At 41.9% G+C, this 23,866-nt stretch overlaps 1 long non-coding RNA gene across 1 annotated transcript in view; it reads left to right on the forward strand.

Annotated features, from left to right (window-relative positions):
* Positions 1-1,937: 1,937 nt before the first annotated feature.
* LOC147356263 (uncharacterized) overlaps positions 1,938-23,866 on the forward strand; it is a 179,864-nt gene continuing 157,935 nt past the window's right edge. The window contains exon 1 of the long non-coding RNA XR_015143171.1: positions 1,938-2,508. This is a non-coding gene — a long non-coding RNA (uncharacterized LOC147356263). The remainder of the gene's footprint in view (positions 2,509-23,866) is intronic.

Consider the following 23,866-nt stretch of genomic DNA (forward strand, 5'->3'; position numbering starts at 1 on the left):
TGGGGTTGCAGGGTTGGACATGACTTCTTGACTAAACAACAACAACCGTAGGGAAGGTATCTGAATATATTCAGAAATATTTTGTCCTAGGCTTGCACACACACACACACAATGTCCTTATGCATAAAATAAATACATCCCCCACAACAATCCAAAAGAAAGTGATACCTAGAAAGGTTAAGTTGTCTAAGGAAAACAGAAGAGGCCTTCTGCCAGTACTAAAATTTTGCTTCCTTTGGAAAGTGACCTGAGGTAACAGAGCCCAGAGGGATACAACAGGGGATTTATTCATTGAGGGTAGGGGGTGGTGAGGAGGGAGAGGAAGCAAAGAAGACTTCAGTAACCTTCCGCAGAGGCCACCATCTAGGGCAAGTTTGGCTGGTATAGTTTCCATGGTGATGGAGGTAGCCACTCCTGTCACAAAACCTTATCCTCCTCTGGGCCAGAGAACCTGATTTGATAATTTCACCCCAGCTGTGGAATCAGAGCCACTCATCCTGTGTCAGCTCAGGGCACTGTCTCTAGAAAAATACTTTTTATTTTAGCAGGTCATTATTAATGATTCTTCTTTCTTGTCTTGGAATTGTTCTCCTGCTTCAGTGATATGCTGAGTGAATGAGTGTTTTCTGAAATTTTCCATCTCCTTTGTAGCTTTCAGATTTGGCTCATGTGAAAAAAGAGTTGAAAGGGTGGGGAATTTCCTTTATACTGAAAATCTGCATCACTGGTTGTCTCTCTATAGGTGAATCTATGATGTGCCATTTTCTCCTTAGTGTCCAATAGTAGTTTTGATGTCAGATGGTGATTTTGGTTCAATTCCCAGACCTATCCCTTCCTAGTTCTGTGATTTGGGAAAAGTTAATAAACCTCCCAGAGTTTCCATTTTCTTATCTATATTATTGTATAGGCTACTAGTACCTGTTTTATAATGAGAAAATGGACATAAAGTAAACCCACAGTCAAAAGCCAAGTAAATTATTAATTGCATATCTAGACTATTTTCTGGCTTTTCCATCACTTAATGGATAATTTCTTAGTAATTTTTAACACATTATCCTAAGGGCCTGGGAAATGTAGTATTTCAACTAATTTATTACGAGTTACTAAGTTTATATATATACACACACATATACAAACAAAAGTAACATGAGATCAAGAATATTTAGGGAATAAGAATCACAATTTTATTCAAGAGGCAGTATTACTGAAAGCACTAAAATTTAGGATTTGAATCCAATTGGCTCACTCCAGGATCTCCACTTTCCAAAGATATGATTCTAAATGAGTTCTGTGTGTATCCATTTTACAAGTACATAAGCTGAGGCATTTTCTTTTTATCTACAAATTTATTACACCTGAAAACATGATGCCTCATTTTGTAATCATCAGAAAGTCACTTAAACTCTGAAGGTTCATTTTCCTTGAGAAAATGTATGGAGACAGTATTAACACCTCCCTTTTGGAGTTGTGAAATTTAAATAAGACAGTCAATAAAAAAGAATTTAACGTAAGGTGGCTCAGTGGTAAAGGATCCGTCTGCCAATGCAGGAGACAGGGGTTCGATTCCCCAGTCAGGAAGATCCCCTGAAGAAGGAAATGGCCACCTACTCCAGTATTCTTGCTGGGAAATCCCATGGAGAGAGAAGCCCGTCAGGCTATATAGTCCATGGGGTCGCGAAGAGTCAGACAGGACTGGGTGACTGAGGTCGCACGCAAGTATATACCCATTAGATGCTCGTGTAATGGCTTCTCTTTTTCTCCTAGTGCACCACCTGTATCGTGTTGACAGGCAGCACGCCCATCCTCAGGCTGCTGGTGCTAATGATTGAAAACATTTCACAGCTGCCTCTTACCCCTGAAAATAGTCCTCAGCCAAACAGATGTCTCCTTGCCCAGGAGGCAACGCCCACTCCCACCCAGGGCAGAGCTCAGCCAATGGAAGCTGACTTGGTGGTACAAAAGGCTGCCTCCCCACACCGCCTCACCCCATACCCCCTTCACCTTTTTGCGGTGTAACCTGTCCTGTGGAGTGCACTGAAACTAGTCTTCAGCAAGTACCGCACTCCTAGTTAAGCTTTCTACTCCCGTCACACTCTGCTTTTTACCACTCCTCTTACCCTGAGAGCACTTTCTCAATCACTTTTACGAATCTTCATTTCAGCCCCCGCTACTCAGGAACCTGATGCGAAGAGCTGACTCATTTGAAAAGACCCTGATGCTGGGAAAGATTGAGGACAGGAGGAGAAGGGAACTGCGGAGGATGAGATGGCTGGATGGCATCACTGACTCAATGGACATGGATTTGGGTGGACTCCAGGAGTTGGTGATGCACAGGGAGGCCTGGTGTGTGCGGTTCATGGGGTCGCAGAGTCGGACACGACTGAGCGACTGAACTGACTGATCTCAGGAACCCAATTTAAGAGCACTGGCTTCAGAGGTGAACTTTAGAAACCCCCTGTGAGGCTGGGATTCTGGAGCTGGCTTGCTTGCCCTGTGGATGGCCGTGAGGTGAGTGGTGAATTGATAATTCCTGCTATGCTGCACAGTGTGACTGCTAAGATTTCCATGTGGAATGAGCTGGAGTGGAATTCAGGTGGAAGGCGATGTGCTAATTGATGCAGTGAGTCAGCATTTGAGACTTATTTGTGGGAAATTAATGGCTGTAAGGTCTCTTCAATTGGATGAGCAGTTGAAGGGAGAAAATTAAGACTAGGATTTGTTGGTCAAAATTTTATAGCAAAATATGGGAGTCAGAAGGCCTTACGTCTTGAAGCTGGGGTGGGGGTGGGGCAGAAACAGCTAAAAATCAGGTTGCAGGACTTAATTGCAATGGTGGGAAGCTCTAAGAAGGCTGAGTTCTCAGCCTTCACAAGCCGTTTAAGTCAAAGTTGGTGCCTTAATGGGCAGAGTGCAACTTTGAGATAAAGACATCTCTGTGTAGATGTACACTGAACTTTGATTCCCATGAACTCTGATTCTGAAGAAGCCGTCTATTTCTCTATTGAGGAGAGGGCCTCCTACCCCCATCTTTCCTGAAGACTATCAAGAGATTTCAAATAAGGCCTTGTGAAACAGTGCAGAGTCCTCTTCAAGATATGTTTCCATTTCTCCTCCTAACCACCAGATTCATAACTAGCATCAGATCTAAGCAGAGTTCAATCAGAAAGTGCTGGACCAGGCCCAGGGAGTTTCTATTATATACTGAAGGAGCCTCGGGATCTAGAGAGAGTTTATTGGCTGAACCTGGGAGAGTGTGTCTGAGAGAGGCCCCTGAGAGTGCTTGACCAAGGAAGAAGAGAGTATAAAGTTTAAGAGTAAGTTTGTGGATATGGGAGCCTTCCTTCAAAGCAAAGGCCTAGCAGATGACTCTAAGTTTTTGCTGGCATACCTCCCAGAAGATGGGAAGAGCAATGACCTACACAGAATAAGGCAATGGCTACCCACTCCAGTACTCTTGCCTGGAAAATCCCATGGATGGAGGAGCCTGGTGGGCTGCAGTCCATGGGGTCGCTGAGGGTCGGACACGACTGAGCGACTTCACTTTCACTTTTCCCTTTCATGCTTTGGAGAAGAAAATGGCAACCCACTCCAGTCTTCTTGCCTAGAGAATCCCAGGGATGGCGGAGCCTGGTGGGCTGCTGTCTATGGGATCGCACAGAGTCGGACACGACTGAAGTGACTTAGCAGCAGCAGCAGCACACAGAATAAAGTAAAAATGCAAAATAGCTGTTGAAAATAGTGGAGGAAACAATCAGGGAGCTCAGAGAAGTGACTTTACTGAATTGGATCTACTGTATAACACCAGAAAACCCATCAGCTGACAAAATTTTCAGGAGGAATCCAAGGTCACTATTTAGGAAGGCAAACAAAATCGTACAAAGGTTCCCTTTTTTCCACGTCCTCACCAACGTATTTCTTGGTTTTTTTTTTGGATAAGACATTCTGACAGGTGTGAGGTGATGTCTCATTGTAGGTTTGATTGCTTTAATGATTAAGATATTGAACATCTTTTCATATACCTGTTGCCCACCTGTATATCTTCTTTGGAAAAATGTCTGTCTGGATCTTGTGACCATTTTTTAAATTGGATTTTTTGCTGCTTTGCTATTGAATTACATGAGTTCCTTGTGTGTTTTAGATATTAATCCTTTATCAGGTATGAGTTGTAAATATTTTCTCCCACTCTTTAGATGGCCTTTTAATTGTCTTTCGCTCTGTAGAAGGTTTTTTTAGTTTTAGTTTCACTTGTTTGTTCTTGCTTTCATTGACAGACCCAACAGATCATTACTAAGACCAAAATCAAGGGGCTTATCACCTCTATTTTCTACTGATAGTTTTATAGTTCTTACATTCAAGTCTTTAATCTATCTTGAGTTAATTTTGCGATATGGTATAAGATAGTGGGCCAGCTTCATTTTTATGCATGTGACTGTCCAGTTTTCCCAGCACCATTTACTGAAGAGACTCCCCTTTCCCCCATTGTATATATATTCTCGGCTTGTCATAAATTAATTGAACATATATGAATATGTTTATTATCTGGGTGCTCTAGTCTGTTCCATTGATCTACGTGTCTGTTTTTATGCCAATATAACACTGTTTTGATTACTATCGATTTAATATAATTTGAAATCTGGGGCTATGATGCTTCCAGTTGTGCTCCCCTTTCTCAAGGTTGCTTTGATTATTCAGGGTTTTTTAGGATTGCTTGTTCTCGTTTTGTGAAAAATGCCACTGGGATTTTTGACAGAATATATTTACATATAAGAATTTGTGGCACATGAAACATCAATGGGAAAAGAAAACATTCTGTGTAGTAGCAGTGCTGGGACTGTCTAAGAATTTGTAGGAAACATCAGTTCTGTAAACTGGTGGAAGGCAGGGACTTCTGTTTATCTTGAACCTCCAGCGTGTAGAACATAAGCACACATTGGACTTATAAAAAATTAATCATAGTAAAACAATAAGAAATTAAGTGGTTATCAACTTTCTGCAGAAATATGTGCTTATAAGTAATAGATCATCAAGAAGAGAATTAACAGATTTGTTTACATAAAGATTTTTAAAATTTCAGTATATTATTAAACTAAACACAAGTAACTGACCAAAGGTTAATAGAAGTCCTATAAAGTAATAAGCAAAATGCTAAATAGATTAACAAACTTTATGGAGAGTTGATTTATTAAAATGAAAGTATTATAAATAATTATACGGAAAAATACCTACAAAGCCATTTCCTCCTCCTAAGTTAGCAAAAAAATTTTCAATAAAAATGTACAGTGCTGGTGAGTGTGTGGATAAACATATACATGCAGGTGTGCCTGGATGCATTGTGTACTGGTGTAACTGTGGAAGTCAGTTTTGTTTTAATTTTATTGTTTTGGCTGTTTGGCTGTGCTGGGTTTTCATTGCTGTGTGGACTATGCTCTAGTTGTGATGCTCAGGCTTCTCACTGCAGTGGCTTCTGTTGTTGCAGAGTACAGGTTCTAGAGCTCGTGGGCTTCAGTAGTCATGGCTTCCGGAATCTAGGCACAGGCTCAATAGTTGTAGCTCATAGGCTAAGTTACTCCTCGGCATGTGGGATATTCCTGGATCAGAGATCGATCCTGTGTCTCCAGCATTTGCAGGCAGATTCTTTACCATTGAGCCACTAGGGAAGCCTGGAAGTTGATTTTTTTTTTTTAATCTACCAACAATCATGAAAAAAGAAATAAGATTTGCTCTTGCCTTTACAATTTTGGAGATAATGCTAAAGAAATATCCATCCTAGGGAAAGAATCCAAATTTAAATTACAATTTAGACAACTAGATATCCACGACTATCTTATTTATAACAGTAGAAGATTGGAAACATAAGTCTGATTGAAAATGTAAGTTTAAGTATAGTGGAAGGGTTAAGTAAAATATGGTATATCTGTTCCATAGGATGTTTATAATCACTAAGTGTGACAGCCATGAAAATGATGGTGCATGGAAATACAATTATTACATAACGTTAAGTGATAAACACAAAACACAACACTGTTGTTGAATGGAACAGACTCCACGAGATGCTTGCTAGTTACACTGCTCCCTCTTGTCAAACTAAGTGCTGGCCTTGCTTCTGAGGGGCCTTATTTTACCCACAGTTTGTTGGGCCTTATAAGACTCCTGATCATAGTTTTTTAGCACAACCAAGGTGAATGCCTGTGTCAGTGGATCTTTTAATCTTTAGAGTTGTAGGTTATAGTCTATGAGTAACTTCTGGTATTACTTCATAGAAAAATTCCTCCCTTTCTTTTTTCTCTGTACTCTTGGTGGAGTTCCTAACAATCGGGTCGATTATAGATTTAATTTCTCTGTCTTTTACAAAATTAATTCCTGATTTCCTCAACTGTATCCTCTAAATTCTCTATGGAGATGTAAATTTTAGCTATCATATTAATTTTCAAGAGCTGTTTCTTAATCTGGTAGTTGTCGTTGCAGGGATATTAGACTCAACAAACATTCCACATGCTTCTCTTTCCCAACAGTTAGATTTGGACTAGTTTTGGCCACTGGTCAGGAGTGACAAATGTCATTCCTGGGCTGAAGCTGTTAAAATTAAAATCTCTGCTTCAGTCCATCAGTCTTTCTTCCTGCTGCGATATCCTTGTAAGCGACGTGCAAAGATGGTGATGTCATGAAGTAGTGGGAACCTGGATCTCAGAGTTCCAGATAAAAAAGAACAACTTTTAATTGATTTGGACTTGGCATAAATAAGAAATAAACTTTTGTGGTTCTAAGTCATTGAAAATGGAGTGTTTGTTACTATAGCAACACAGTTCTTTTTCCATAGTACTGTCTTGTTTCATGAGTGCAATATTTTTTTCTCAGGATACTGTAATTATTCTTCTGTTCTTTGTATAATCTTTGTTTCTCCTCTTATTCACTTTCCCTGTTTGTTGTCTGTCTTTAATGTTTGAGGCTTTCCTAAAAAGTCTTAGGGCTTTTGAGTATTTCGTTTGAAAATAATGTACTAAAATCTGATGTGAAACCTTGTATGCATGCACAGGTCTTATAAGTCATGGGATTTCACCATGGCATTGGGTTGGCCAAAAATTTGTTCAGGTATTTTGTAAAATGTTATAGAAAAACCCAAACCAACTTTTTGGTCAATGAAGTAGAGTCAAGGGTTAACTCTTGATTGGGGTACTCACGTATGTCAGTATGTTTCTCTGGGGTTATCTATTATAGTAGAAGAATCCTTCAATATCATGTCTGGGAAATTGGATGGCACATGTGCTTGACTATGTTCTAAGAGCAAGGCTGGGAAAGGAAATGAAAGGTTTTCTTGTTTAAAGTGCAGATTTTCACTAAATTCCCATTTTCAGTGCCTGGTGTTTTCATATCTGCAACCCTTTTATTCAGTTTTACTGGAGACTCAGCTTCTGATCTTTTTCAGGGCCCTGTCATGTGGCTGGGCCACATGATCCCCCTTTTAGAAGGGGGATCTGGGAGGATTCAATTCTTTGTTATATAGATTCCAAACAAGCCCTTTATTTCCAGTCTTCCACTTCACTTTCATCTTTGGTACTGCCTCTTAGGCAAGTTCCCTTTGTCTCTGCAGGCATGTGAACTGGAGCTTACTCTGCTGTGCCTGTCTCCATCCAGTATTTTAAACTCGGTAGAAATGAGATCTTCCCAAACTGCTCAGTCTTCTTATCTATGGTTTCCTTCTGTGGTCTCTTGTTCCTTGTGCACTTACATATTTTTATTCTTTCATTTTGCCTTTATTGCATTTATGGACAAAGAAGAAATTCTTTTGAAGTAAATGGTAAACCACCTCATTTGCCTGGGAGATACATTGCTATTGTAATGGAAAACTCTGAAAAAAAAAAAATAGGAAAATGCCAGCACAGCTAATAACAGAAGTCTGCAGAAGTACAGCAAGGTGACCAGCATACATGATTTATTTGACCTTTCTCTACTTTCCTCCATCTAACATCAGCAAAGTTTTCACAGAGTTGCATAGGTCCTTGTGCAGTTTTGGAATATTAAAGTTTAGTAATTCGATTTCACAAATATTTATTGATGAGAAAATCAGATCATTGGAACTTCTTTTCCCGAATTGTTTTCTTGCAAGTTGACATGAATGAGGCAAGCAGGAATTAATATTTTAGCTTTTTACTGTTTTGTTCTTTGGTTATTTCTCAGAGCAAAACTGTAAACATAAAAAAAATGACTTTTTTGGAGAAGGGAATGGATACAAATGTTATCATTTGAATGGACTATATTGTAACATATAACTTCAGACATATTTTCCAAATGCCATTGATTTTCTTTATTGTGCCGTCTATGGGGTCGCACAGAGTCGGACACGACTGAAGCGACTTAGCAGCAGCAGTTCTATTAAAGTTCATAACTAAGTTCTATTAGTGTTTCATAACATTAATTTTCTTTCCTCTTATCCGACAGTGAGTCAGAAGCTGTTTGTTCCTTGAACCATCCTCCATCTACTATAAGGTTATAGGGAATCATCTATTCCCTATAACCATCCCTTCCCTATAACCATCCGTTATACTTCACTGGGGAAATATAAATAAAGTTGGTCCCCATCATTATACATTTTGGGAATCCATTCTAAGAAAAACCTCCAAATTAAAGGCATTAAGATATTCATGACGTTCTTATTCACAATAGGAATAGATGAGGGGGGAAATACCTGCCACCCATCCCTCAAACACACAATTTACCCACCTAATCAGGCATTAACTGCTCACAGGAGAAGCTGGCTGGCTTTAGAGAGGTGTGTTAAAAAGCCCACCTTTTATAACAGGAAGAAGGCAGCATATCTGGGTGCAGATGGTTGGAGGTGGTAAATGACGTAGTGGGAGTTTGTGGAATTCTCTTTTGCCTCAATTTTATGAGGAAAGTAAGAGGCAAGATTGTCAGCTAAGAGTGGTCATGGGGGCAGAGGTATTGGACTTGGAGGAGAAAGAAGTTGTGAACTAATCATCTTAGAGTGGGAGGGCAAAGACTCTACAGGAATCTGATATAGCCACTGGGTGGCATCAAGGGCCCCCTTGAAGTTAGGGGCAGAAATTTAAAGCACATAAGTCAGCAGAGAGAGAGAGTGTGTGTGTGTGTGTGTTTCTAGTCACTTCGAGCTGTGTTGAATTGGTAGGCCAACGTGGCTGGCAGAAATGCTCAAGTTTGGAGTTTAGCCAAGTGAATACAATGAATCAAGGAATATGGAAAATGATATGCACATAGAAGTTACTAAGGAATGAATATGGATTACAAGCTGACTAAGGAGGGGAAGGGGGCAGGAAGAGTAAAAAGACAGAATCACTGGAATATACATTCAAGTAAGGTCAGAATTTTTTGGATCTCGGGTGCTAGGGGGAGATAGCTGAAGTTTAGGGGAGAGGGCTCAAGGGGAGCCTACGTGGAACTTATATCCTAGAATAGTTGCAAATGGCAACCCATTCCAGTGTTCTTGCCTGGAGAATCCCATGGACGGAGAAGCTTGGTAGGCTACAGTCCATGGGGTCGCAGAGAGTTGGACACCACTGAAGAGACTTAGCAGCAGCAGCAGCAGGACATCACCATGGGGGTAGAGACAGGGTGGAGGGCAAGGTCATCAAGATAGGCACATTTGTTGAGGTGAGTGGCTGGGATGTGTGATGTTTCACTTTCTTGTATGGTGGCTCAGACGGTAAAGCGTCTGCCTACAATGCGGGAGACCTGGGTTTGATCCCTGGGTCGGAAAGATCCCCTGGAGAAGGAAATGGCAACCCACTCCAGTACTCTTGCCTGGAAAATCCCATGGACAGAGGAGCCTGGTGGGCTACAGTCCATGGGATCGCAAAGAGTCAGACACGACTGAGCAACTTCACTTTCAGTTTTCAAAATCACCAAAAATTAAGACAGAAGTGAAGCAAATGTCAGTGAGTTATATCTACAGTGAAGGGTAGTGAGTGGGCTAGTCTGATGACATATGACTCAAGCTGGGGTGTTTTGGGAGGAGAGAGAAAGAGCAGGGTCTGAAAGTGGCAGAGAACAGCAAGGAGGACCTCATCCTCTTTCAAGCCCAGAGTCAGGGCTGTTGGAGGAAACACAGCCCCTACTCTCCTGCAGGCAGTAACCTCTGGGGAGAGCCTCCTTAGAGCAAGAAAGTGAAAGGACTGTTCAGAGAAGAGATTGGGGACCTAGGGGATGTTTGCTAATGACAGATGTGGATTCCAGAGAGCACAGTGGGTGGTTTGGGGAGCTTGGAAAGAATGGGGTATTGAACAGAATTGGGGTTACATAGAGCCGTAAGGGGGCTTCCCTGGTGGTCAGACGGTAAAGAATCTGCCTGCAATACAGGAGACCTGGGTTCAATCCCTGAGTGGGGAAGATCCTCTGGAGGTGGGAATGGCAGCCCTCTCCAGTACTCTTGCCTGGAGAATCCCATGGACGGAGAAGCTTGCTAGGCTACAGTCCATGGGGTTGCAGAGTCAGACTCACTGAGCAACTAAGCACATGCACAGAGCCATGAGGGATGAGAAGACAGACATGGGGGTTACCTGGGAGTCTGAGGCTTTTGTGGTGACCGAGAGAAACCAGGATAAAAGCCATAGTGGACTTTTATCCAAAAGTCTGCCTTCAGTGGACTGAAGGCAGAGTTTTAATTTTTTAACAACTGTTTTGGAAAGCCTGTGCATTTTAAATTTTTATTTTTGGTCGTGCTGGGTCACTGTTGCTGTGCTCGAGCTTCCTCTAATTGCAGGGAGGGACTGGGGGCTTTCTTGGCTGTGTTCACAGCTTCTCATTTCACTGGCTTCTCTTGTTGCAGAGCACAGGCTCTCGGTACCCGGGCTTAGTTGCCCTGAGGCATGTGGGATCTTCCCGGTTCAAACCTGTGTCCTCTGCATTGGCAGATGGACTCTCATCCACCGTACCATCAGGGCAGTTACATACATGTCAAACATACACTATTAGTAGGTCAAATTTGATGCCTTTTCCAGCTTTATTGAGATACAATTGACCTATAATATTATCTAAGTTTAAGGTATACTATGTGCTGATTTGATCTCTGGTTCTCTGGTTCTTGAGATCAAATTGCTAACATCTGCTGGATCATCGAAAAAGCAAGAGAAGTCCAAAAAAACATCTACTTTTGCTTTATTGATTACATCAAAGCCTTTGACTTATGTAGATCACAACAAACTGTGGAAAATTCTTAAAAAGATGGGACTACCAGACAACCTGACCTGCCTCCTGAGAAATCTGTATGCAGGTCAAGAAGCAACAGTTAGAACTAGACATGGAACAACAGACTTGTTCCAAATCAGGAAAGGAGTATGTCAAGGCTGTATATTGTCACCCTGCTTATTTAACTTTTATGCAGAGTACATCATGTGAAATGCTGGGCTGGATGAAACACAAGCTGGAATCAAGATTGCTGGGAGAAATATCAATAACCTCAGATATGCAGGTGACACCACCCTTATGGCAGAAAGTGAAGAACTAAAGAGCCTCTTGATGAAAGTGAAAGAGGAGACTGAAAAAGTTGGCTTAAAACTCAACATTCAGAAAACTAAGATCATGGCATCTGGTCCCGTCACTTCATGGCAAATAGATGGGAAGCAATGGAAACAGTGTCAGGCTTTATTTTGGGGGGCTCCAAAATCACTGCAGATGGTGGCTGCAGCCATGAAATTAAAAGATTCTTGCTCCTTGGAAGAAAAGCTATGATCAACCTAGACAGCATATTAAAAAGCAGAGACATTACTTTATCAACAAAGGTCCATCTAGTCAAAGCTATGGTTTTTCCAGTAGCCATGTATGGATGTGAGAGTTGGACCATAAAGAAAGCTGAGCACCGAAGAATTGATGCTTTTGAACTGTGGTGTTGGAGAAGACTCTTGAGAGTCCCTTGGACTGCAAGGACATCCAACCAATCAATCCTAAAGGAAATCAGTTCTGAATATTCATTGGAAGGACTGATGCTGAAGCTGAAACTCCAGCACTTTGGCCACCTGATATGAAGAACTGACTCATTGGAAAAGACCCTAATGCTGGGAAAGATTGAAAATGGGAGGAGAAGGGGACTACAGAGGATGAGATGGTTGGATGGCATCACTGACGCCATGGACATGAGTTTGAGTAGGCTCTGGGAGTTGGTGATGGACAGGGAGGCCTGGAGTGCTGTAGCCCATGAGGTAAAAAAGAGTTGTCATGACTGAGTAACTAAACTGAAGTGATGTGTTGATTTGATATATTTGTGTACTGCAAAATGATTGCCACCACAGTGTTAGCTAACACCTATCATGTCACATAACTGCCATGTTCTTTTGGTGAGAACATTTAAGATCTACCCTCTCAGCAACTTTCGAGTATATAATAGAGTATTGTTAACTACAGTAACTGAGCTGTACATTACATTCCCAGAACGTATTTGCCTATTACTGGACATTTGTACCCTTTAACCCACATCTCTTCACTTCCCCACCCTTTTGATGTATGTATATTTAAAAAAGCATTGTGAGATCACCGCAGTCAAGCTCAATAACTTATCACCTGTACATAGTTAGGGTGTGTTTGTGTGCTGAGATGATTTAAGATCTATTCTTTTAGCACATGTCAAGTATATAGTACAGTTTTGTTAGTTTTTATCACTAAGTTGTACATGGTGACCTCCAGAACTCATTCATCATGTGTAACTGAAACTTATTGGCTGACTTATCCTTGTTCTTCTGTCTTATCCCCTCACCTCAGATGCGTGGCAACCACTTTTCTACTCTCTGCTTCTGTAAGCTCATTTTTTTTTACATTTTGCATACAGGTGAGAGCATTCAGTATTTCTGTATCTGCTTTTTTTCACTTATCATACTGCCCTCAAGTTCCATCAATGTTGTCGCAAATGGCAGCATTTCCCTCTTTCTCATGGCTGGATAATATCCGCTGTATATATGTTTACACACTTTTTAATCCATCTGTCAGTGGACATTTGGGTTATTTCCTTATCTGGCTATTATGAATAATACTGCAATAAACATGGGAGTGTACGTATCTCTTGGAGATCCAAATTTCATTTCCTTTGGTTACATACCAAAAAATGAGCTTTCTGGATCATATAGTAGTTCTGTTTTTAACCTGAGAAATCTCTAAACTTTTCATAATGATTTTGCATAGTGATTGTTATCAATTTACATTCCCGGGAACAATGCACAAGTATACATTTTTCTCCACATTGTCGCGAACACTTGTTATATTTTCCTTTTGATAATAGACACCCTGGCAGGTGTGCGGTGATCTCGGTGGTTTTGACTCACATTTCCCTGATGGTCAGTGGGGTTGAGCACCTTTTCATGTACTGTTGGCCGATTGTCTTCTTTTAAGGAATGTTTTTCAGATCCTTTGCGGTTTTCTAAAAATATTAGGTTACTTGGTTTTCTCATGAATTGTATACAATCTCTCTGTTTTGGATATTAATCCTTCAAGACAGACATTGATAGGAGGCTTCGAGTGCCAGGCCACAAGCATTTCGGGTATGGATGTGTGGGTGTCTGGGACTCTCTTGGCACCTGTCGTTTGGCAGCTAGGAGGTCTTAGTGCAGGTACAGAACTTAATCTCTCTCTTAGGGAAGGATGACCCTGCTTTGAAATCGTGGGGTTCCCTTTCTTACCCTTCTAACGGAGTTGGGAGTATCTGGGGAAGTTTGGACTTAATTTAAGCATGCAGGACCCTCTTGACATCCCAGGGAGGTGTGTTCCATTCCTGTTCATATCCCTGGTGAAAGTCCTGGCACATAGTAAGCACTCCAGTAAGTGTTTATTGACCTAAAGAGGTAGGATTTGGGGGAAAAAAAAAAAATGAAAGTAGTGCTTAGGAGAGAGCTCTTGCTCAGAGAAATAATTATTTTAAAGTCATTCTCATGGGTAGTGGCTAAAGGGTTAGTGGTGAATAAGAATTCCCAGGATGATAATATAGAGAATGAATTTGTAAAGGGCACAGTGGATCTCTAGGTGGGAGAGGGGTTACAACCTTTAAAAGGCCGTGAAAAGAAACTGACAAGGTATTCTTTATAGTCTCCACCCCAAAACTATTAGAACTAGTATATAAACTCAGCGAATTTGTAGGATACAAGATTAACATACAGAAATCTGTTGCTTTTCTATACTTGTACACTAAGAAAAACTACCAGAGAAAAAATTCTGTTTAAAATGGTATCAAAGTGAATCAAATACCTAGGACTTAACCAAAGAGGTGAAATACCTATATGCTGAAAACTGTAAAGAGTTGATAAAACTGAAGATAATGCAAAGAAATGGAAAGATATCCCATGCTCTCAGCTCGGAAGAATTAACATTGTTAAAATGGCCATACTCCCCAAAGAAATACCCATCAAAATGTCCATGACATTTTTTCACAGTACTAGAAGAAATAATCCTAAAATTCATATGGAAACACAAAAGACAAAGCTGGAGGTAGTACCCTCCCAGACTTCAGGCTGCAATGTGGCAGTAATCAAAAGAATGGTTCTGTAATAGAAACAGACATGCGTATCAGTGGAACAGAATAGGGAGCCCAGAAATAAACCCACATGCATGTGGTCAATCTGTGGCAAAGGGGGCAAGAATATATAATGGACCAAAGACTGTCTCTTCAAGTGATGCTGGGAAAACTGGGCAATTATATGTAAAATAATCAGAACACTCCTTCACACCATATACAAAAATAAACTCAAAATGATTACACACATGAATGTAAGGCATGAAACCATAAAACTCCTAGAAGAGAACATAGGTAGAAAACTTTGATATAAATTGTAGCAATCCTTTTTTTGGATTTGTCTCCTAAGGCAGAAGAAATGAAAGCAAAAATAAATGAAAGGGATCTAATTAAACTTAAGAGCTTTTGCACAGCAAAGGAAATGTTGGTAAAACAAAAAGAAAACCTATGAAATGGGAGAACATGTTTGCAAATGATATGACTGAAAATGGGTTTATAGACAAACAGCTCATACAACTCATTGTCAGAAAAACAACCCAATCAAAATGGGCAGAAGACCTGAAGAGACATTTTTCCCAAGAAGTTATACAAATGGTTAACAGACACATGAAAAGATGTTCAACTTCACTACTCATTGAGAAAACAAAAATGAGACATCACCTCACACCTGTTAGAATGGCTATCATCAAAAAGAATATAAATAACAAATGTTGGCAAGGATGTGGAGGAAAGGGAACCCTTGTACACTGTTGGTGTGAATGTAAATTGGGGTAGCCACTATGGAAAACAGTATAGAGGTCACTCAAAAAACTAAAAACAGAACCACCATATGATCCAACGATTCCACTCCTGGGTATATACCCAGAAAAGATGCGAACACTAATCCAGAAAAATACATGCACCCAGATGTTCACAGCAGTACTACTCACAATTGCCAAGATATGAAAGCAACCCAAGTGCCCATCAGCAGATGAATGACTAAGGATAACGTGGTATCGATACCCAATGGGAGATTACTCAGCCATAAGGAAGAATGAAGTTCTGCCATTTGCAGCGACATGGATGGACTCCGTGAATATTAGGCTTAGTGAAATGTCAACAGTAAAAGGCTCTGTATGACATTGTTTACATGTGGAACCTAAACAATATTGATAATATACACATAAACAGACTCATGGATACAGAGAACAAACTAGTGGTTACCAAAGGGGACAGAGAAGAGGGGAGAGGAAAATTAGGGGTATGAGATTAAGAGACACAAACTACTCTGCATGAAACATATAAGCAACAGTAATATGTTACGTAGCACAGCGAATTACAGCCATTATCTTGTAATAACTGTTAATGGAGTATAAGCTGTAAAAATACTGAATCATTGTGCTGTACACCTGAAACCAGTATAACACTGTAAAATGAACTATAAATCAATTTTAAAAAGACAGAGGAGGAACAAAATAGTGACCTAGCAGCTGAAGGTAGGAGTGGTCCACGTCTCAAAAGGAAGGGGAGTGATCTTAGTGGCAAATGGCACTGCAGTCGAGTAAAAAGAGGCTGCATGGAATTCTCTGGGTCTGACCATTTTGAAGGTCAAACTAAGGGGACTTTCATGAATTGGTAGGGCAGAGTCAGAGGGCAGTGAATTGGGGATGCAGGCACTGAGGAAGTAGATGTGACTGAGATGGTTATATCACGAGTTTTTACCTTGGAGAAGAGAAGCAGGGAAATAGAAAACACAAGTCTTATAAGAGCAGGGTTTTTTTTTTGGCTGTGTCACCCAAGGTATGTGCGATCTTAGTCCCCTAACCAGGGATCAAACCCGTGCCCCCTGCAGTGGAGGCACAGAGAAGTCCCAAGAGTAAGTTTTAAATATATGTATGTGAAGATACAAAGAGAATAAGAAAATAGAAAAATGATGAATGATTGATGGAACAACCTCAAAGAGAAGATGAAGGAATAGGATCAAGGTGGAAGTTAGGAGGAAGAACTGATATTTACTGAGTGCTTTCTGTGTGCCAAGGACTCTGGAGTTACTTTCATATCCAGTCATTTTACATGGCTGAGCGACTGAACAACAGTTGTTTCTCAGTGTCTGTGGGGGATTGGTTCCAGGACCTCTGCCCCATAGATGCCAAAATCCACAAGTGTTTATGCTATCCCTTTCTGTATATCATATCATTTAAATATAACAACCCCAGAAGTGTTATATCCCTTCTGCTGCAGATGAGAAAGCTGACTATGACTCAGAGAGGTTGAGCAATTTGCTCAAAGCCACACAGCTAGTAAGGTTAGAGTCGAGATTCAAAAACCAAGTCTACTTGACACTGAGATTCCTTCTTTCTCTACCACATCACACTTCTACCTCTTCCTTGAGATGAGTGAAGCTGACGTTAGGTAGGGCTGGAGATATGTTTGTAGAATGGGGGCCAAGTTGAAGACACTCGGGAAGATACATTTGTTGTTGTTTAATCCAAATACTCATTCATGGGATCCTTTCTGCCCCTCTAAACTGATACTGCCTAAATATCATTCCAAACTTTGTAAAAGTCTCCCAGCCTTCCACAGATCTGTGCAGCGTTCCAGGGGCTGGCATCTCCCCAGGCTCCTCTGACCTCGATCATGGCTTCCCCTGAATTGGCTGAGAGAGACTCTTGTATCCTCTGGGCACTCTGAGGTCTCTGCCTCCAATTCTACAATGTGGTATTCTCACAAAGCACTTTTATTTGTGGTAGACTTTACAGAGGTTTTTTAATATTTTTAAACTTTTTATTTTATATTGAAGTATAGCTGATTAACCATGTTGTGATAGTTTCACATGGACAGCAAAGGGACTCAGCCATACATGTACATGTATCCATTCTCCCCCAAACTCCCCTCCCATTCAGACTGCCACATTACATTGAGCAGAGTTCCCTGTGCTGTACAATAGGTCCTTGTTGGTTATTCGTTTTAAATATAGCAGTGTCAAAAGAGGGATATTTATCCTAGCAACACAAACAGTTTCCAATTGACCATAACGCAACTCTTGTTCTTAAAATCTTAGTTTTTGCCAGTGGAGTTTTTCACTGGCTTCTTCACCAAAGGGTGTCAGTCTGCTTCAGCCATTCCTGTGTTAGCCTTCTTTTTCCTCTCCTTTTCTCTCTCTTCTTTGCCCCTTCTCTCCTGTGATAGCCTTGAGAATGCTAACATTTTCTCATTCTATTATTCTGAGCAACTGTCCCTAGTCCCTACTCCCCTCTGCTGGTCTGAGCCTTCCCATGCAAATCCAAGTTCATCAAGGTACTCCTCTGATTAAAGAGTTCCCATGGAACAAGATCCAGCTGCCTGTTTCTGATTTTTATATTGTCCTGTCCTGTGTGCAGAGAGAAGCAAGGCCATCTGCTGTGGTGGGGAGCTGGGCGGGGAAGAGCAGGAGTAAGAAAGGGTTTGAAAAGGGAGTGAAAATGTCAGGTAGCCACTGAGGGCAGAAAACGCCAGGGATGACAAATGAGTCAGCTGAAGCAGAAATCTTTTGGACTTTTCTCTAGTAAATAGCCATCCAAGCAGGGAAAAAAAAAAAAATGGTGAAAGATGGTGGTTTCTCTGGGCTAGAAATCTGCCAAGTGATAAAGGATAAAGACAAAGGACAAAGGTGGATAAAGTGATGGCGAGACAGTCACTGATGAGATAGGCTGTGGCTCTGGTGGGGGGAGGGTAGTATGGAAGTAGGATCAAGAGGGGAAGAAGAGAGAAGAGAGAAAAATGAGTTCAACAAGATAGGCAAACAAGGGTTGTGAGAGGAAAGGTGAAATGGGGGAAGGCAGTGGTCAGAAGGGGTTCTGAAGTTACATCTTTACAACTGGTTGGTCCTCCTGGCCCTTGGGGATCACCCAGTGTGCTGGGGCTGGCTCTGAGCAGCAGATCACTGCCTCCCAGCTCTCCCATCTTCTCCCTGAGAGGCAAGGCTGCAGTAGCATAAAGCAGCCCACCCCACCGGTCCCTGACATGAAATGAGAAGGGCTAATTGGGAAATCAGGAACCCCTTTACCCCAGCTTCCTCTGAGTGTCTCCAAGCAGTCGTCCAGTCTAGAAAAAAGCACAGTGGCACAATAGCTGCTGTTTCTCTCTCCCACTCCTCTCCCTGACATCCCACTCTCTTTGTAGGGAACATTGTTCTCTTTTGTCTGCTGCTTCTCATATAGGGGGGTGGAGGAAACGGGCATTTGGTTTCCCTAGAGTTGAAATTGAGCACATTTCTGCTTCTGAAATTCTGTGCAATTTACATCTGCTCCATTTCATCATCTTGGGGTCCTTTTTTCATAAGTTGTCTTCCTCCCCTCCATAGGCTCCCACATCTTCATTTCAGTTTTTGCATTTTCATTTTCTGTTCTTCCAATCACATGGCATTTCTGTTAACGCTGTATCAGAAGACGAGCAGAGATGGCCTGGCTTTGAGTGATCGTTAAAGGTGAGCTGTTGTTTAGGAGGTGTTTCACGTGCCATAGACGAGCCATCTGTCCTCTGTGTACCCTGCAACAGCCTCTTTCCTGCCAGTGTCTTCTCTCTGTACTTCTGCCCCAAGTCGTATCACTAATAACTTGATATTCTGTACTGTTGTGCCTATGGCACAGTTAGGGGCCATTTTAACGTGATAACAAATGTCCTTAGTCATGGGGCCATATGGAGACTCAGTGGGTGGTACCATTAGCTGTAAAGCTTGAGGCAGATTTGGAGTTGTCTTGTCCAGAAGAGAATCCTAAATCCAAGAAATGTTTTAATAAAATGTACTGGAATAGATTTTAAGCTGCTCTACCATCAAACAGAAATCTTCCTCTTAATTTAATTGTATGTCCCCCAAATAATTTCAGACGTGACAGGAATGGGCAGAAATTCCTGACACTCTTTGCTTCATCCTCAATAACCATTTTGTTATCCTATAATGGCCACACTTAAAGAGATGCAGATTCAATCCCTGGGTCAGGAAGATCTCCTGGAGAAGGGCATGGCAACCCACTCCAGTGTTCTTGCCTGGAGAATCCCATGGACAGAGGAGCCTGGTGGGCTACAGTCCACAGGGTCACAAAGAGTTGAACAAGACTGAGGGATGAGCACACAATCATGGTTCTCCCCATAGCCAGGATGGAGTGCTCTTAGCTTGTTGTTCAGCTAAGGATTAGGTGGGAAGCTGGTGACAGTTTTCCATCAATATTTCACCATGAATCTACATCTTTCTAATAAACTGACAAGTAAACAACAGTGGACTTAGGGCAAGCTCTTTATCAGCCGATGAATTATAAGTAACCTTTGACTTTTGATGGGGAAGGAAATGACAACTCATTCCAGTATTCTTGTCTGGAAAATCCCATGGACAGAAGAGCCTGGTGGGCTGTGGTCCACGGGGTTGCAGAGAGTCGGACATGACTGAGTGACTTTTGAAGCAACATGCTCAGCCTTCAAAGTGATATCATCAACTTTTCACCAAAAGCAACCTGCTTTTCAATCATATGGACCGAAATAGAGCATGACTGTAAGCGGCTCACAGGCAGGGCCCATGTCTCTCATCGCTGCACTTAGAACATGTTAGGCAAGAAGTAGGTCCTCATGGCAGAAATGAGCTGAATGTGGAGCCTACAAGGTCATCCACAAGATCATCTAGTTCAGGATTTCCTAAGACAGTTTCCTTAGAACATTAAGGCTCACTGGAATGGAGGTGAAAAGGTTGGTGGGGGGAGAAGGGGTAGGATAAGAGAAGGCTACCAGGACTGTTTCATGGCCAAGTTAGTTTGAAAACTGTGATTCACAGAGTTTTCATTGTTTGTGGAGGTGGCATGTGTTTATTACAGGACATACCTAGTCTTCAAAGTGCTTCTGAACCTTGTGAAAGACCAGAAAAGGGGTAAAATGGGATTGTGTCTTTCCCACTAGAGTGCTGTGTATCAGTTTGGAAAAGGATGATCCAGTCCAACTGTCTCATTTTATAGAAAAGAAAATGATGCTGAAAGAGGCAATGACATCTCAGAAACATTTGACTTACTAGTCACACATCTGGAATTAGCATCTAGACCTCTCGTTACTCCCACAGTGTGGGAATGGGAAGGGGGTCACCACACAGCCTTCTGCACCCAGGTAATAGGGAAAGAAACAAATGAATGAGCCAGTCACAGGAATCTGATGTCAAGTGCTTATTTTCAGCCTGACATTTCAAAGCTTGATGCCCTTCGACTGTCAAGAATTCCCCCAGACCTCCCCAGCCCCTTAGAGGAGGAATGCATTTTCCCTCAGGAACTGCACAGTCCCCGAATTTCTGATTCGTGTGAAGAGATGTCATGCCCTGCTTTATATTTTATTTATCTTGGTCCAAGTCATCACTTCACCAAAAAAAAGGGCAAAATGATCCTTACAAAAAGAATCTTATGGACAAATGCAACAAGGCCCTTTGCTGAAACTAGATAAAAAAAATAAAATGCCAAGAAGAACAGCTAAACGTGCATGGAACACTAGGCAGAGGGGTGTGCATGTGATGGAGTGGGGGTGTCTTCTGAATCACTTCCCTAAATTTAGCAATGCAGTTTAAAAAAAATAAGCCTTTAAGATCTGCTTCCCAGAAATCCTGTTATTTCTTTGCACATGTCTTACGTAAGTCTGTGCCACAGGCTTGCAGAATAATGCGATGGGAAGGGCACAGCCCTATTTTGCAAGAACCAACAAGAGAAATCCAAGGGAATTTGACAGGATAAGAAACTCAGGAGAATCCACCCTTTGCCTTCTCTAGCCGTGCAGCTGTGAACGGTGCCATCTAAGGAAGTGATGTCTGTTAAGTACTTCCCACCTAGATGTTGTGGGGCGATTCGAAGATGCATTCATCTCCCCTCCAGAACAGAGCTGTCATTGTTGTCATTCATCATTTCCAAAACCTTTGTTATTGTTCTTATTTAACCCCTAAAGGAACATCTCTGCCGCATGCCCTCACTGCCTGATCACATCACTCTGCTCACCTGCTTTCCTTTTTCGAGTCTCCCTCTGTGAGTGGATCCAGAAAGTCAGGCCTCCAGAGCTCTTAGGAGTTCATATTTTGGTTCCGCTTCCAGCTAACATCTAGTGGGTTCGTATGCAGTTTCTCTGAATCTCCTCTTCGCAAGTGGTACGTTTGAAGAGAATCCTGAAGGCAGGGTTGTGTGCTTCACAGATGATGTCATTGAAAGTCACATTTAAGTGGAAACAAATGCCCTACGTGTTTTCCAGTTCCTGTCTGCCTGCCTTTGTAAATGTCACATTTGGGGTCAGCTTTGAGCTGGCAGGCTACAGTTTATGGGGCTGCAAAGAGTTGGTCACGACTGAGCACACATACTCACAGGGAGCACTCTGAAACCCATAAGAAGTTTGAAATTTATGTAATTGCAGTGGGATGCCAGTGAAGAGAGTGAAAGAGGTTATGATGGCAGACTCATCTCTTTTCCAGAAGCCTCTTCAGCTTTTCCTCAAAAGCTTTACTTACCTGGACCCTCTTTCAAACCATGCCTCCCCTGTCCTGAGACTTCTTTCTCTACCTTCCCTAATAAAACCTTTTCACCAATCTCCAATCCAATTTAATCCTCTTTTGTTTCCCCGCTGAGCTGTAAGAGATAGTCATGAATCCCTGCTAGCTAATGCTCTGGAAAGAGGCTGATAAACAAATTGACAATCACCCATAAGTTCACATATTGTTTGCCTAAGATACTTTACATTTTAACAGAAGTATGCTTGTGAATTCATAAAGTTATTGGAATGCCTAAAACAAGGCCTAGGGATGAATTCAAGCAAGATTACTGCTTATGCTCAAGCAGGAGAGACAAACAATAAGTAAACAAACCAGTAAGATCATTTGGGGGGTGGGGAGTGGGTAGCAATAAGTTCTATAAGGAAAATAAAGCAAGATAATGGGGAGCTGGAGTGAACAGGGTCTTCACTGAGGAATTGACATTTGAGTCTTCACCTGAGTGAAGAAAAGCAGAGAAAGATCTCAGGCAGGATGTTCCAGGTAAGGGAAAAGGCAGGGTAGAGTTCCTGATGTAGGAGCAACCTGGATGGGAACAGAAAAAGAGTGTGTATGTGTAGTGAGTAGGGGCAGAAAGGAGGGGATAGCTCTGAAGGGGTGAGCTGGGGTAGGTCATGGAGCGCTTTGGTGGGAAAGACCCCCTGGAATAGTAAATGGCACCCCACTCCAGAATTCTTGCCTGGAAAACTCCATGGACGGGATCCTGGAAGGCTACAGTCCCTGGGGCTGCAAAGAGTTGGACATGACTGAGCATACACAAGTACACATGGAGAATTTTGAAACCCGTAGGAAGTTTAGAATTCATGCAATTGCAATGGGATGCCTCTGGGTTTTAAGAAGGGAATTGATATGATCTAATGTAAATCTTCAGAGAAGGCAGTGGCAACCCACTCCAGTACTCTTGCCTGGAAACTCCCATGGATGGAGGAGCCTGGTGGGCTACAGTCCATGGGGTCACTAAGAGTTGGACATGACTGAACAACTTCACTTTCACTTTTCACTTTCATACATTGGAGAAGGAAATGGCAACCCACTCCAGTGTTCTTGCCTGGAGAATCCCAGGGATGGCGGAGCCTGGTGGGCTGCCATCTATGGGGTCGCACAGAGTCGGACACGACTGAAGCAACTTAGCAGCAGCAGCAGCAATGTAAATCTTAATAGACCAGCCCCTAACTTAATAGAATCTCTGTATTTGTAGAGAACTTTAAAGCCAGTGGAGGAAGAACTAAAATATGGTGGGTTGAGAAGTGGATTCAGGAGGCATCAGTTGCAGTTCTAATTCTGTCCAAAATGACTGACCAAGCTACAGCATTTCATTGTCTTAGGCTTTCCAGTAAGAGAAGATGAGGTTGGACCAATGAATGTTCCTAGTGCTTTTCACATCAAAACAAACATAGACAATGATAGCTGTGCCCCTAGAAATAAGGCCTCTCCAGGCTGTCCCAGTGGCTGAGGCACTCACAACACACAGGGAGTTTCTAGGCTAGATGATCTTGAAGTTTCCTGTAGTTGTGCTATCTTAAGATTTCATGGCATTTCCCTATGATGGCCCTCAAACCATACCACCCAATTATCTGTTTTAACTAAAGTAAAGACAATATTAATCTAGGTCATAATGACTAGTTTGGCCTGTTGTTTCACATTTGCCACACATCAAAATTGAAAGTGTTAGTTGCTTGGTCATGTCTAACTCTTTTTGACCCCAGAGACTATAGCCCACCAGGCTCCTCTGTCCATGGGCTCTTCCAGGTGAGAATACTGGAGTGGGTTGCCATTCCCTTCTCCAGGGCATCTTTCCAACCCAGGGATTGAACCCAGATCTCCTGCATTGCAGGCAGATTCTTTACCATCTGAGCCACCAAGGAAGCCTCCCCCAGTCCCACAAACATCAA

Source organism: Bos grunniens, chromosome 16, assembly GCF_055505025.1.
Source record: "Bos grunniens cultivar Pamir isolate PY7600 chromosome 16, Bosgru_T2T1.0, whole genome shotgun sequence".
Lineage (NCBI taxonomy): Eukaryota > Metazoa > Chordata > Mammalia > Artiodactyla > Bovidae > Bos > Bos grunniens.